Source organism: Sapajus apella, unplaced genomic scaffold (genome assembly GCF_009761245.1).
Source record: "Sapajus apella isolate SASKATOON/1434 unplaced genomic scaffold, GSC_monkey_1.0 scaffold1, whole genome shotgun sequence".
Taxonomy (NCBI): domain Eukaryota; kingdom Metazoa; phylum Chordata; class Mammalia; order Primates; family Cebidae; genus Sapajus; species Sapajus apella.
The window spans coordinates 68,846,758-68,861,210 of NW_022436941.1; the positions used below are offsets into that span (position 1 = coordinate 68,846,758).

General features: G+C 44.6%; 3 pseudogenes across 3 annotated transcripts; 1 reads left to right on the forward strand and 2 right to left on the reverse strand.

The window, feature by feature from the left end:
* The first annotated feature begins 2,863 nt into the window (after positions 1-2,863).
* Positions 2,864-3,510, forward strand: LOC116552270 (annotated as a pseudogene). Its single transcript, XR_004269307.1, has one exon. The product of XR_004269307.1 is annotated as a 60S ribosomal protein L12 pseudogene (transcript).
* Positions 3,511-8,923: 5,413 nt separating this feature from the next.
* LOC116552277 lies at positions 8,924-9,184 on the reverse strand (annotated as a pseudogene). Its single transcript, XR_004269310.1, has one exon. The product of XR_004269310.1 is annotated as a metallothionein-1E pseudogene (transcript).
* A 470-nt stretch (positions 9,185-9,654) lies between these two features.
* LOC116552283 lies at positions 9,655-11,058 on the reverse strand (annotated as a pseudogene). The gene has a single exon (XR_004269311.1). The product of XR_004269311.1 is annotated as a plasminogen activator inhibitor 1 RNA-binding protein pseudogene (transcript).
* Between the last annotated feature and the right edge of the window lie 3,395 nt (positions 11,059-14,453).

The window sequence follows — 14,453 nt, forward strand, 5'->3', positions numbered from 1 at the left end:
AAAAAAAAAAAAAAAAAAAAAAAAAAAGAAAACATTTTGGCAAAAATGCTACACAGGTGATGTTGTGGGCCCCACAGAGCATCACATCAGGAGGCTATCACTATCAAGTTGTCCCAGGATGGGTGATGATAAGTTTGAATGCTAGGTTCAGGGGGTACTCTCCAGATCTCTCTTTTCTCTTTTAATTTGTAAGTATTCCATGGAGCCATGCTTTGCTTCTGTGTGACTATTTTATTCCCCAACAACCTTTCATCCAATGAAAGCTTTTAGTGTCTGTTGTTGATCCATTAGTGCATTGGTTGTTGCATTATGATTATTTTCTAATACTATCAACTATAAGTATCAATACTATTTAATACTACCAGGGGAAATTTAAAAAAAAATTATAAGTGTGAGAAAAAGAAGTTGGAACAGACTTAAAATCATTAAAATATCAACTTTTCATGATATAACTTTTATTCTTGTGATATATTTTTTTCTATTTTGCCTTTAATGAGTCAACCAATGCCCTCACCTCCATAATAGATGTTTTACTTTATTTACTAAGGAGGGTAGATGATACAGGAAGAAATCAAAGCATACTTTTTGCTTTTTGGTTTTTAAGACAGTCTTGCTCTGTCGCCCAGGCTGGAGTGCAATGGCACAATCATAGCTCGCTGAAACCTTGAACTCCTGAGCTCAAGCAATTCTTACACATTCAGCTAATTTTTTTAAATGTTTTGTAGAGACGAGGTCTCCCTATGTTGCCCCGACTGGTCTCAAACACCTGGGCTTGAGCAATCCTCTCTCCTCAGTCTCCTAAAGCACAGGGATTACGGGTGTGAGCCATCACAACTGGCTTAAAGCATATTTTTTTGTACAGCACTCTTCCTTTACATATTCTCCAGGACAAGGGGCTCCAACCCCCCGGCCATGGACCATGCGTGGCCTCTTAGGAATCGAGCCTCTCACCTCCTGCCATGGACTGGCACAGTGGAAATAGCTAATTTAGGAACCAGGCTGCACAGCAGGATGTGAGGGGTTGCTGAGCGAGTTAGGCTTTGTCTGTATTTACAGCCACTCCCCATCCCTTGAGTTACTGTCTGAGCTCCGCCTCCTGTCAGACCAGCGGCAGCATTAGATTCTCATAGAAGCATGAATCCTACGGTGAACCTCACCGGGCATTGAAGGATCTAGGTTGCTCACTTCTTCTGAGAATCGAATGTCTGATGATCTGTCACTTTCTCCCATCACCCCCATTTGGGACCATCTAGTTGTAGGAAAACAAGCTCAGGGCTCTCACTGATTCTATATTATGGTGAGTTAAATAATTATTTCTTAAATATTACAATGTAATAATAATACAAATAAAGTGCACAATAGCTGGGCACAGTGGTTCAAGCCTGTAATCCTAGCACTTTGGGAGGCCGAGGCAGGTAGATCACCTGAGGTCGGGAGTTCAAGACCAGCCTGACCAACATGGAGAAACTGTCTCTACTAAAAATAGAAAATTAGCTGGGCATGGTGGCACATTCCTGTAATCCCAGCTACTTAGGAGGTTGAGGCAGGAGAATCGATTGAAACCGGGAAGCGGAGGTTGCGGTGAGAGAAGATCGCGCCGTTGCACTGCAGCCTGGGCAACAAGAGTGAAATTCGAAAGAAAGAGAAAAGAAGCACAATAAATGTAATGCACTGGAATCATCCTGAAACCATTCCCCCTCTGCCCTGATTCGTAGAAGAATTATCTTCCACGAAACCGATTCCTGGGCTAAAAAGGGACTGCTGGTCTAGAAGATGAGGTATCCTCTCATAAAAATTAAAAATCAAATCAAAGGACAGATAAGTGGCAGATGAGGGGTGGAGATGAGGCCACTCTCTCTTGTGACTAAGTGGAACTGATCACCTGGCTGCTCATCTGTCCCTCCCACTCTTGTCTCTGTGACTTGCCCTTTGCCCACACTAATTCCTTTACCTGGAACATTCACGTCCCAACTTTGTGTCTGGAAGTTTGTATTCTAAAATACTGCCAGTGCTTCAAGACTGAGCTCAGATACTATCTCTTTTATTTATTATTATTTTTTAAAAGCTTCTTTAGGCCTGATGCAGTGGCTCATGCCTATAATCCCACTTTGGGAGGCCAAGGTGGGTAGATCACCTGAGGTCAGAAGTTTGAGACCAGCCTGGCCAACACAGTAAAACCCCCGTCTCCACTAAAAATACAAAAACTAGCCAGATGTGGTGGCACACATCTGTAATCCCAGCTACTTGGGAGACTGAGGCAGGAGAATGGCTTGAACCCAGGAGGCGGAGGTTGCAGTGAGCTGAGATCACACCACTGCACTCCAGCCTGGGCCACAGAGCGAGACTCCTGTCTGGAAAAAAAAAAATAAATAAATCTTTTGACTGCCTGAAGTTAAATCACTTTCTAACTTGTATTACATCAATTGTGTGTGGGTTCTCCTCATAGATTGTATTCTCTCTGAGGCTGCTCCCTCCATCTGATTTCTCTGCCCCACCTTCTGGGACTTTGCACTTCTGTTACTTTAGTTAAGTAAATGAATAGTATTCAATGCTTCAATACTATCCCTAAGTACTTAAGAATTTAATTACGCTGGTTATAATATTAATGAGAAACTCACTTGCTCTCCGTGTTTATTTTCTCAAATATGTTCCTTACAGCAGAAGTTCTACAAGGAAGTTTTCTTTACTCCTTTCCCCTAGACAGAGGGAAAAACATAACAGGAAACCAACCCACAAAAAACAATGAAGATGATTATCAAATCTTTATTCCTTTCTATGTAAGAGGAGTTAGGCACTCAATTAGGTCATCATACTAACACTTGAAAGAATCAAAGTTTCTTTGAGTTTTAAGAATTCACAGAAGCTTTCGGCTTTCGGCTCGGAGGAGGCCAAGGTGCAACTTTCTTCTGTCGTCCCGAATCCAGGTTCATCCGACACCAGCCGCCTCCACCATGCCGCCGAAGTTCGACCCCAACGAGATCAAAGTCGTATACCTGAGATGCACTGGGGGTGAAGTTGGTGCCACTTCTGCGCTTGCCCCCAAGATCGGCCCCCTGGGTCTGTCTCCAAAAAAGGTTGGTGATGACATTGCCAAGGCAACGGGTGACTGGAAGGGCCTGAGGATTACAGTGAAACTGACCATTCAGAACAGACAGGCCCAGACTGAGGTGGTGCTTTCTGCCTCTGCCCTGATCATCAAAGCCCTTAAGGAACCACCAAGAGACAGAAAGAAACAGAAAAACATTAAACACAGCAGGAATATCACTTTCGATGAGATTGTCAACATTGCTCGACAGATGCGGCACCGATCATTAGCCAGAGAACTCTCTGGAACCATTAAAGAGATCCTGGGGACTGCCCAGTCTGTGGGCTGTAATGTTGATGGCCGCCACCCTCACGACATCATAGATGACATCAACAGTGGTGCTGTGGAATGCCCAGCTAGTTAAGAAGCACAAAGGAAAATATTTCAATAAAGGTCATGTAACAACTGGTGGAAAAAAAAAAAAAGAATTCACAGAAGAGAAAATTGGCTGTTTTTATTGAAGTGGAGCTGAAACACAGCTGCTTAAAAGAAATTAGTAGATACTATTCCAAATATCCACAAGCATCATCTAGAAGCTGCTTTCAGACTTGTGATCCAGGAATCTGGTCTGATGCTACAGGCAGTTAAGTCACTTTCTTGTGCTCACATAGACTTTGTACACTGTTAAAAAAAAAATAAAATAAATTGAAGATGCTACTTTTTTTTTTTTTGAGATGGAGTTTCAGTCTTGTCGCCCAGACTAGAGTGCAGTGGCTCAATCTTGGCTCACTGCAACCACTGCCTCCTCTAGGTTCAAGCAATTCTCCTCCCTCAGCCACCAGAGTAGCTGGGATTGCAGGTGCCACCACTCCCAGCTAATTTTTTAATTTTTTTATTTTTAGTAGAGACAGGGTTTCACCATGTTATCCAGGTGCAGCCAAACTCCTGACCTCAGGTGATCTGCCTACCTCAGCCTCCCAAAGTGCTGGGATTACAGGCGTGAGCCACGGCACCCGGCCAATACCTTAAATATTATTATTATTATTGTTATTTTGAGACAGAGTCTTGCTCTGTCGCCCAGGCTGGAGTGCAATGGTGCAATCTGAGCTCAATGCAACCTCCACCTCTCAGGATCAAGCGATTCTCCTGCCTCAGCCTCCCAAGTAGCTGGGATTACAGGTAGGCATCACCACACCCAGCTAATTTTTGTATTTTTAGTAGAGACGGGGTTTTACCATGTTGGTCAGGTTGGTCTTGAACTCCTGACCTTGTGATTCACCCGCCTCGGCCTCCCAAAGTACTGGGATTACAGGTGTGAGCCACCGCGCCCAGCCTCCATCTTAAATATTATCTTCATTTCATAGACAGGGAAACTGAGTATCATAGATGTTTAAAATGTGCCCCAGGCCAGGTGCGGTGACTCACACCTGTAATTCCAGCACTTTGGGAGGCCAAGGTGGGCAGATCATGAGGTCAAGAGTTCGAGACCAGCCTCGCCAATATGGTGAAACCCTGTCTCTATTAAAAATACAAAAAAATAGCCGGGCATGGTGGCAAATGCCTATAATCACAACGACTCTGGAGGCTGAGGTAGGAGAATCACTTGAACCTGGGAGGCAGAGGTTGCAGTGAGCTGAGATCAGGCCACTACACTCCAGCCTGGGTGACAGTGAGACTCTTTCTCAAAAAAAAAATTTTTTTTTCTTAATTTTTAAAAAGTGCCCCAAATTACACAGCTAGCAAAGAATAAAAGCAGGATTCAAAAACTCATGTCTTGGCTGGGTGCGGTGGCTCATGCCTGTAATCCCAGGACTTTGGGAGGCCGAGGAAGGCAGATCACCTGAAGTCAGGAGTTCAAGACCAGCCTGACCAATGTGAAGAAACGCTGTCTCTACTAAAAATAAAAAATTAGGCTGGGAGGGGAAAAAAAAATTAGCTGGGCATGGTGGTGCATGCCTGTAATCCCAGCTACTCGGGAGGTTGAGGCAGGAGAATCGCTTGAGCACAGGAGACGGAGGTTTCAGTGAGCTGATATTGTGCCATTGCACTCCAGCCTGGGCAACAATAGTGAAACTCCATCTCAAAAACAAAAACAAAAAAATCGATGTCTTTCTGACCCCCAGACGCATGCATCATAGTATTGTTTATTTAGGTACCTGCCTCCTACACCAAGCTGTAAAGTCCTTATGTCCATATCACCTACCCCAATGCTTGGTGCATGAGTATTGAATATAATTGAATACCTTCCAGCTTCCCTTACGCCTTTCGCCTTACCTCACTAAATCTTTTTTTTTTTTTTTTGAGATAGAGTCTCACTGTGTCGCCCAGGCTGGAGTGCAGTGGCGTGATCTCAACTCACGGCAACTTCTGCCACCCCGGTTCAAGCGATTCTCCTGCATCAGCCTCCCGAGTAGCTGGGATTACAGGTGCCTGCCACCGCGCCTGGCTAATTTTTGTAATTTTAGTAGAGATGAGGTTTCACTATCTTGGTTAGGCTGTATTTGAATGCCTGACCTCATAATCCACCCACCTCAGCCTCCCAAAGTGCTGGGATTACAAGTGTGATCCACTGTGCCCAGCCTACAAATACTTTTCTGTTAGGGGTCATCAGATTTTATTTTATTTGTGTTTGTTTTTTGTTTCTTTGTTTTGTTTTTTTATGACATATTCTCACCTGCAGCCCAAGCTGGAGTGCAGTGGTGTGATCTTGGCTCACTGCACCTCTGCTGCCCGGGTTTAGGCAATTCTCCTGCTTCAGCCTCCTGAGTAGTTGGGATTACAGGTGCCTGCCACAACGCCTGGCTACTTTTTGTAGTTTTAGTAGAGATGGGGTTTCACCATCTTGGCCAGGCTGGTCTTGAACTCTTGACCTTGTGATCCACCCACCTCAGCATCCCAAAGTGCCGGGATTACAGGCATAAACCACCTTGCCCGGCCACCTCACTAAATCTTACCTCACCAAATTTTATGTTTGTATTCATTTATGGCAGACAATACATTGCCTTATTACTTAAACTATTTTAAACTTGGTTTTTTGTTGCAATTTGCTGAAATCATCCCAAAATAGAAAGCATAGGCAGCTACTAAATATCCACCAAATAATATTTATTTTGTGCCAGGAATAAGGCCGTTTTACAGACAACACTTGCAAAAGGGGTATTATCACTTCCATTTAAATTTCATTTAAAAACTTTTTAAATGAGGGTCTCATTATATTGCTCAGGCTGGAGTGCAGTGGCTATTCACAGGCACTATACCACTATTGATTAGCACAGGATATACCATTACTGATGATTAGCATAGGCTATACCACTACTGATTAGCATGGGATATACCACTACTGATTAGCACGGGGTATACCACTGCCGATTAGCACGGGGTGTACCACTACAGAACAGCACGGGATATACCATTACCGATTAGTGCGGAATATACCACTGCCGATTAGCACGGGATGTAGCACTACCGATTAGCATGGGATATACCACTACTGATTGGCACGGGGTATATCACTACTGATTAGCACTGGATGTACCACTATTGATTAGCATGGGGTATAGCACTACTGATTAGCATGGGGTATACCACTACTGATTAGTACAGGAGTTTTGAGCTGCTCCATTTCCAACCTGAGCCAGTTCACCCCTCTTTAGGCAACCTAGGGTCCCCATTCCCAGAACGTCACCATATTGAATCGGAACTTAGGACACCCAATCAGCATAGTGCACTACAGTCCAGAACTCCTAGGCTCAAGTGATCCTCCTGCCTCAGCCTTCCTAGTAGATGGGACTACTGGTACACCCACATATGCACCACTGGGCTTGGCATCACCTCCGTTTTACAGATAAGGAAATTATGCCTCAGAAGATTAAGTTATTTGCTTAAAGTGTCATAAAGCTGGTAAATACTGAATTTGGGAATCAAAGTAGAAACTTTTGACACCCTGGCTCCCTTGCTCACTATACTGATGAAGGGAAGAAGGTGTTCACTCTGTGCTGTGACGCTCTTTTTTGTGTGTGTGTGTGACAAGGTCTCATTCTGTTGCCCAGGCTGGAATGCACTGGCACCATCACGGCTTACCGCAGCCTGGACTTCCCCGGGCTCAAGTAATCCTCCCATCTCAGCCCTCCGAAGTAGCTGGATCGACAGGTGCCCACCACCATGTCTGGCTAAATTTTTTGTAGAGACGGGGTTTCGCCATTTGCCCAGGTTGGTCTCGAACTCTTGGACTCAAGCAATCTGCCCACCTTGGCCTCTCAAAGTGCTGGGATTACAGGCATAAGCTACCACACCTAACCTGTGCCATTCTTTCGCTTAAGGAAGAACATGCAGGAAGTCATAAGACCATTACTTGCCAAGATTATCTTCTTATGTCTCTTTACTAAACAGACATTTCCATACACCTTCACTGACATAGACCAAAACATCCAACTCAAAATAGCCAAGCTAATCAGTGATTTCATTAGGATAGGCTAGGTTCTGCTGAGGTAACAGAAACAACACGATCTTGGTGTCCTAGAACAACCTTACTTTCTCTCTTTCTCATGCCCATGTCCAGAGAGAGTTGGCTAGGGCTTGGCTAGGGCCTCTTCTTCATAATTTTGTTACTCTTGGACCCAGGTTGTTAGAGAAAACAACATTTCAAATGTTACCAGGCAAATTATACACACACACACACACACACACACACACACACACGTATGTATATATGTGTATATGTATATTATAGATATGGCATATATATATATATCTCAAAGGGGAAGAAAGCTCTGGAGGGTCTTACACTGGAAACTGAGTGCTTTGACTCAGAAGTGATGCAGATCACTTCCATTCACAACAAATGACCAGAACTAGACAAATGGCCTGTCCAGCCACAGTCTTCCAGGTGTAGGGAAGGGGAGGAAAACTGGCTAGCTCATCTGTGAACAGCTGTAATAGCCTCATATTTGATCATACATAGTAGAGTATGCCTGAATTAATACTTGTTCTTGAAATAAATCATAGTGGCTGAGTATGGTAGCTCATGCCTGTAATCCCAGATTTTGGGAGGCCAAGGCCAGAGGACCTCTTGAACCCAAAAGTTTGAGACTAGCCTAGGCAACATAGCAAGAACCAGTCTCTACAAAAAAGAAAAATAAAAAATCTAGCCAACTGTGGTGGTGCATGCCTGTAATCCAGCTACTCAGAAGGCTGAAGTAGGAGGATCCCTTGAGCCCAGGAGTTTGGGTTTACAGGAGCTATGATCATGCCACTGCACTCCAGCCTGGGTGGAAGGGCAAGACCCTGTCTTAAAAATAAAACAAAAACCTCATAATTATGTAAAACTTACGCTTTGCAAATTTCTTTTCTTTTCCTTTTTTTTTTTTTTTTTTTGAGACGGAGTCTTGCTCTATCACCAGGCTGGAGTGCAGTGGCTTGATCCCGGCTCACGGCAACTTCTGTTTTCCGGTTTCAAGCAATTCTCCTGCCTCAGCGCACGGACAGGGGTTACAGGCACGCGCCACCACGCCCGGCTAAATTTTTGGATTTTTAGTAGAGAAGGGGTTTCACCATGTTGGCCAGGATGGTCTGGATCTCTTGACCTCGTGAGCCTCAGCCTCCCAAAGTGCTGGGATTACAGGCGTGAGCCTCCGCCCGGCCTCTTTTTTTTTTTTTTTTTTTGAGTCAGTCTTACTCTGTCGCCCAGGCTGGAGTGCAGTGGCACAATCTTGGCTCACTGTAACCTCCACCTCCCAGGTCCAAGCAATTCTCCTGCCTCAGCCTTCTGAGTAGCTGAGATTACAGGCGTGCGCCACTACACCTGGCTAATTTTTTTTTTCAAGTCAAAGTTGTTCTATTGTCACTCACATATTTAATAGAAAAAGAAATACAGCAAATGACTCGAGGCTGTATTTAAAAAAAAATCCAGGTTTGTGCAGGTTGGTCTATTTACATCTGGGAGCAGAACTGTCCCCACATCAGGCACAGCAGCTGCACTTCTCCAACCCCCCTTTGCAGACGCAGCCCCTGGGCACAGTTGGCACAGCCCACGGGGCAGCAGGAGCAGCAGCTCTTCTTGCAGGAGGTGCATTTGCACTCTTTGCACTTGCAGGAGCTGGCACAAGTCCAGGAGCTACCAGTGGCACAGGAGCAGTTGGGATCCATTTCGAGCCACGGTGAGGCTGGAGATCCCAGTGTGAAGTTGAGAGACTGTGAGGCACATGGAAGGCATGGTCATGCCTGGCTAATTTTTGTATTTTTAGTAGAGAGGAGGTTTCACCCTGTTGGTTAGGCTGGTCTCAAACTCCTGACCTTGTGATCTGCCTGCCTCAGCCTCCCAAAGTGCTGGGATTACAGGCATGAGCCACTGCACCCAGCTACTTTGCAAATTTCATGGAGCCCTTTAAAACACTTTACAAATGTATTTTTTTTTTCAAGTTTGGAAATGCATATTTGCAAGCAGCAATACAAAAGTATTTATGAAGAATGCATAATCTCTGAAAATTATGAAAACATCCCTGCTACCAATACATTTCTAAATACAAAACTGACTACCATATTTGTTACTTCTGTGTAGCGAGAGAAGTTCATTTTTAAAACAGATAAAATTCAGTCTTTAGGTGTGAATGGTATGAATGACAGTCTCTCTCTTTTTTTTTAATTTCTTAGTCGTTTGGAATCCTTAAGCATGCAAAGCTTTGAACAGAAGGGTTCACAAAGGAACCACGGTTGTCTTATGGCATCCAGTTAAGCCAGAGCTGGGAATGCCTCTGGGTCATCCACATCAGGAGAAGCACTTGACTTGTCGGTCCTGCTGCCACGGTTTGGGCGCCCACCACGCCCACGTCCACCTCGTCCTCCCCTGCCACCACGACCTGGGCGGCCAAGGTCTCCGAAATTGATCTCTAGCTGAGACGTTATATCATTTGCTGGCTTCCGAAAATGATGGTCCATAACCGAATCTTCAGCATGAGCCTCTTCACTCTTTGATTTATGAAGAACAAATCCCTTCTTCCACTGCCCATCTGCACCTTCATTTGGTTTTCGGATATTAAATTCTACTTTTGCCCGGTCCTTATTTTGAATAGCCTTCCACTCATCCAAAGTCATCTCTTTTGGACCCTCCTTTTTTACCTCTTCAACTTCGTTCTCCTTATTTTCAGTGTCTGCCACTGGATGATGTTCTTCACCTTCAGGTGTTTCCTCAGTCACATTTGATTGATCCAAGTCACTGTAATTATAAGATATTTGTTTCTGAATGTATTTGGGAGACTCTGTTAATTCGTCTTTGACAGTTCCCCAGTTGTGAGATCCGCTACCTCCACGTTTGTCCTCGTGCTTCAGGCCACTGTAATGTGAAAAAGAAGATCTATCACTTCCACTATGCCTATCAAATTCACGTTTGCCACGAGAATCAAATCCATCTCCTCGGCCCATTCCACGTCCACGGCCCCCTCGACCTCTTCCAAGACCACCACGACCTCGAATAGGTCGGTCAATAATCGGTCTATCAACTGAAAATTCGCCCCCTTCACCCTTTTCTTCAAGTGGCTTTTCAAATCTTCGTTCACGAGGTGGTCGCCTTTCTGGTCTTCTATCAATTATTTTCCCTTCACTCTGAAGTTGTTGATCAGGCCTTCTTCCAACTCGTCTTATTCCTTCTTTCTTAAGCGCCACGGGCGGCTGCGTCTCCTCTTTCTTGTCAACCACGCCAACGCTGGGGGGCAGGGTTTCTTGCGGTCTTTCTGGGACTCCTTGCGCAGCTGCTTGCCTGCCGCGTTGGAGTTGGTCTGCGCCGCGGCCTGAGCTGCGCTCTTGGCCCCAGGGCCCCCAACGCCGCCCCCGCCGGCTTCTTTTTTCTTGTTCTCCGCTGCCTTCAACACCTCGAAGGGGTCCGATTCGTCGTCAAATAACTGGTCGAATCGGTTGGTGACCACGCAGCCGAAGCCTTCCTGTAAGTGCCCTGGCATGATGGTGGCTCGGCGGCGCGTTCCTCCACGGATTGCAGCGGGCCGCGCCGAGCCAAGAGCGCCTGCTTCAGCTCTTCCCACAAGATCTACAAATGTATTTTTACAAACATTATGAAGCAAACCAAGATGTTTTACCCCAAAACATATTTCCTGGACATAGTTCGAGATGTCTATTCAAAAGGTCTAGAAATAGAATAGCTGAAGGATGTCTATAGTGAGAGAGATTGATATCTATAAAAGTCTACATCAGTACAGTTTGCTTTTCTCTGAGGGCCTTCCTTTCTCTGACCTAAAACAAGTTAACTGAGAGTCCAACAGTTTTAAAGATCTGGAAAAAAACCTTCACCATCTATTCTCTGTGAAGGCTGCTACCTGTGAGGTTTCCCCTACACGAGATCACCTTTGCTAGCCAGGCCTCCTCTTCTTCCTCTCCCATAACCTGTTTTGCCATTATCCAAATCCTCATTCTTTATGGAACCTCAAGATGATACATAAACTTCCACACCCTATTGGGAACTTGGAAGTAATCACTCTGTAGTTCTTCCCCATATGCACATTAATACATGTATACACCTCTTCTCCAATTAATCTCCTTTTGTGAGTTATTTTTCTTTTTTCCTTTTCCTTCTGTCACCCAGGCAGTGGTGCAATCTCTGCTCACTGCAACCTCTGCCTCCCGGGTTCAAGCAGTCCTCCCACTTCAGCCTCCCAAGTAGCTGGGACTACAAGCGTTTGCCACCATGCTTGGCTAATTTTTGTAGGGATTTAACTATGTTGGCCAGGCTGGTCTCAAACTCCTGACCTCAGGTGATCCGCCTGCCTTGGCTCCCCAAAGTGCTGGGATTATAGGCATAAGGCACCGCACCTGGCAGTGAGTTATTTTTCAACAAGTCTTCAGAGGGCCAAGGGAAAGCTTTCCCTACAATTACCTCATTTTATATTCACCAGAATCCTGTGAAGTATGTATAGTAGGTAGATAGTGACATCACCCTTTTTTTAATAGGACGCAGAGGTTCATGGAGCTTACCTGACTTGCCCAAGGATACAAGTAATTGACCTGAGATTTAAACACAGTTTGACTGTATATCTTACATTATGTCCGATATGCCACACTGCCTTTAAGAAACTGTCTTCAGGGAACCAAAAACCAGCACTGAAAAAAAGCTGAATGACTGAGTCAAAAAAAAAAAAAAAAAAAAAAAACAAAACTGTCTTCACTGCAGTCTTAGTACATCAATGTATTGTCAAACATAAGGGCAAATATACATAGGTGAGGTTTCCTTTAGCAGACTCCACAACTCAATAAATCAATAAGCCAAATAGGCTGGGTGCAATGGCTCATGCCTGTAATCCCCACACTTTGGGAGGCCGAGGTAGGAGAATCACTGGAGCCCAGGAATCCGAGATCAGCCTGGGCAACACAGCAAGATCTTATCTCCACAAAAAAAGTTTAAAAATTAGCCAGGTGTGGTGGTATGCACCTGTAGTCCCAGCTACTTGGGAGGCTGAGGTGGGAGGATTGCTTGAGCTCAAGAGGTTGAGGCTGCAGTGAGCCATGATCACACCACAGCACTCTAGCCTGGGTGACAAAGTGAGAACATATCTAAAAAAAAACCCAAAAAAACAAAAAAAAACAGCAGGCTGGGTACGGCAGTGGCTCATGCCTATAATCCTAGCACTTTGGGAGGCCGAGGTGGGTGAATCACCTGAGGTCAGGAGTTCAAGACAAGCCTGACCAACATGGAGAAACCCTATCTCTACTGAAAAACAAACAAACAAACAAAAAAACAACAAAAACAAACAAACAAACAAAAAAAACAAAGACAAAAATTAGCTGGGCCTGGTGGCGCATACCTGTAGTCCCAGCTACTTGGGAGGCTGAGGCAAGAGCATTGCTTGAACCTGGGAGGTAGAGGTTGCAGTGAGCCAAGATTGTGCCATTGTACTCCAGCCTGGGCAACAAGAGTGAAACTCCATCTCAAAAAAAAAAAAAAAAAAAAGGATGAGTGTGGTGGCTCACACCTGTAATTGCAGGACTTTGGGAAGCCAAGGTGGGAGGATCACTTGAGCCCAGGAGTTCAAGACTAGCCTGGGCAACACAGTGAAAACCTGTCTCTATTTTTTGAAATAGTCCAAACAACCACCTATTATATGTACCTGTAATTAGCCTGAAAGTTAGAGATGACATATCATCATCATGGCCTTTGAGGGACAACAACATATCAAACTGTCAAAGAAGTAGTGAAATTGAATATTTTGCTTTTCTTCCTTCTCTTTGATATCAGTTCTGGTAGCACAGGAGAAGAAAAGAGGGAAACATCCTAAGGTAACCCAGTTATGAACTCAGCTCTGTCAGAAACCAGCTGTGTAATTTTAAAAAATTATATTTAAAAATTTATATTTTAAGTTCTGGGGTACATGTGCAGAATGTGCAGGTTTGTTACATAGGTATACATGTCCCATGGTGATTTGCTGCATGCATTAACCCGTCACCTAGGTTTTAAGCCCCGAATACATTAGGTGTTTATCCTAATGCTCGCCCTCTCCTTCTCCTGCCACTGCCCAACAAGCCCCGGTATGTGATGTTCCCCTCCCTGTGTCCATGTGGTTCTCATTGTTCAACTCCCACTTATGAATGAGAACATGCAGTGTTTGGTTTTCTGTTCCTGTGTTAGTTTGCTGAGAATGATGGTTTCCGCCTGATCCATATACCTGCAAGAGAGGTGAACTCATTCTTTTTTATGGTTGCATAGTATTCCATGGTGTCTCTGTGCCACATTTTATCTATCCAGTCTATCATTGATGGGCATTTGGGTTGGTTCCAAGTCTTTGCTATTGTGAATAGTGTTGCAATAAACATTTGTGTGCATGCGTCATTATAGTAAAATAGTTTATATTCTTTGGGTATATACCGAGTAACGGGATTACTGGGTCAAATGCTATTTCTGGTTCTAGATCCTTAAGGAATCACCACACTGTCTTCCACATGGTTGAACTAATTTACACCCCCACCAACAGTGTAAAAGCATTCCTGCTGAGTGCAGTGGCTCATGCCTGTAATCCCAGTACTTTGGAAGGGTGAGGGGGTGGATCACGAAGTCATGAGTTAGAGACCAGCCAGGCCAACGTGGTGAAACCTCATCTCTACTAAAAATGCAAAAATTAGCTGGGTGTGTTGGTGGACACCTGTAATCCCAACTACTTGGGAGGCTGAGAATCAATGGAACCCAGGAGGCAGAAGTTGCAGTGAGCCCAGATCGTGCCACTGCACTTCAGCCTGGGCGACAGAGCAAGACTCTAAGTCAAAAAAAAAAAAAAAGAAAGAAAGAAAGAAAAAAAAGCGTTCATATTTTTCCACATCCTCTCCAGCATCTGTTGTTTCCTGACTATTTATTAATTATATTTTTTGAGGTGGAGTTTCGCTCTTGTTGCCCAGGGAGCTCTCAGAGTAAGAATGCACTCATTATTGTGAGAACAGC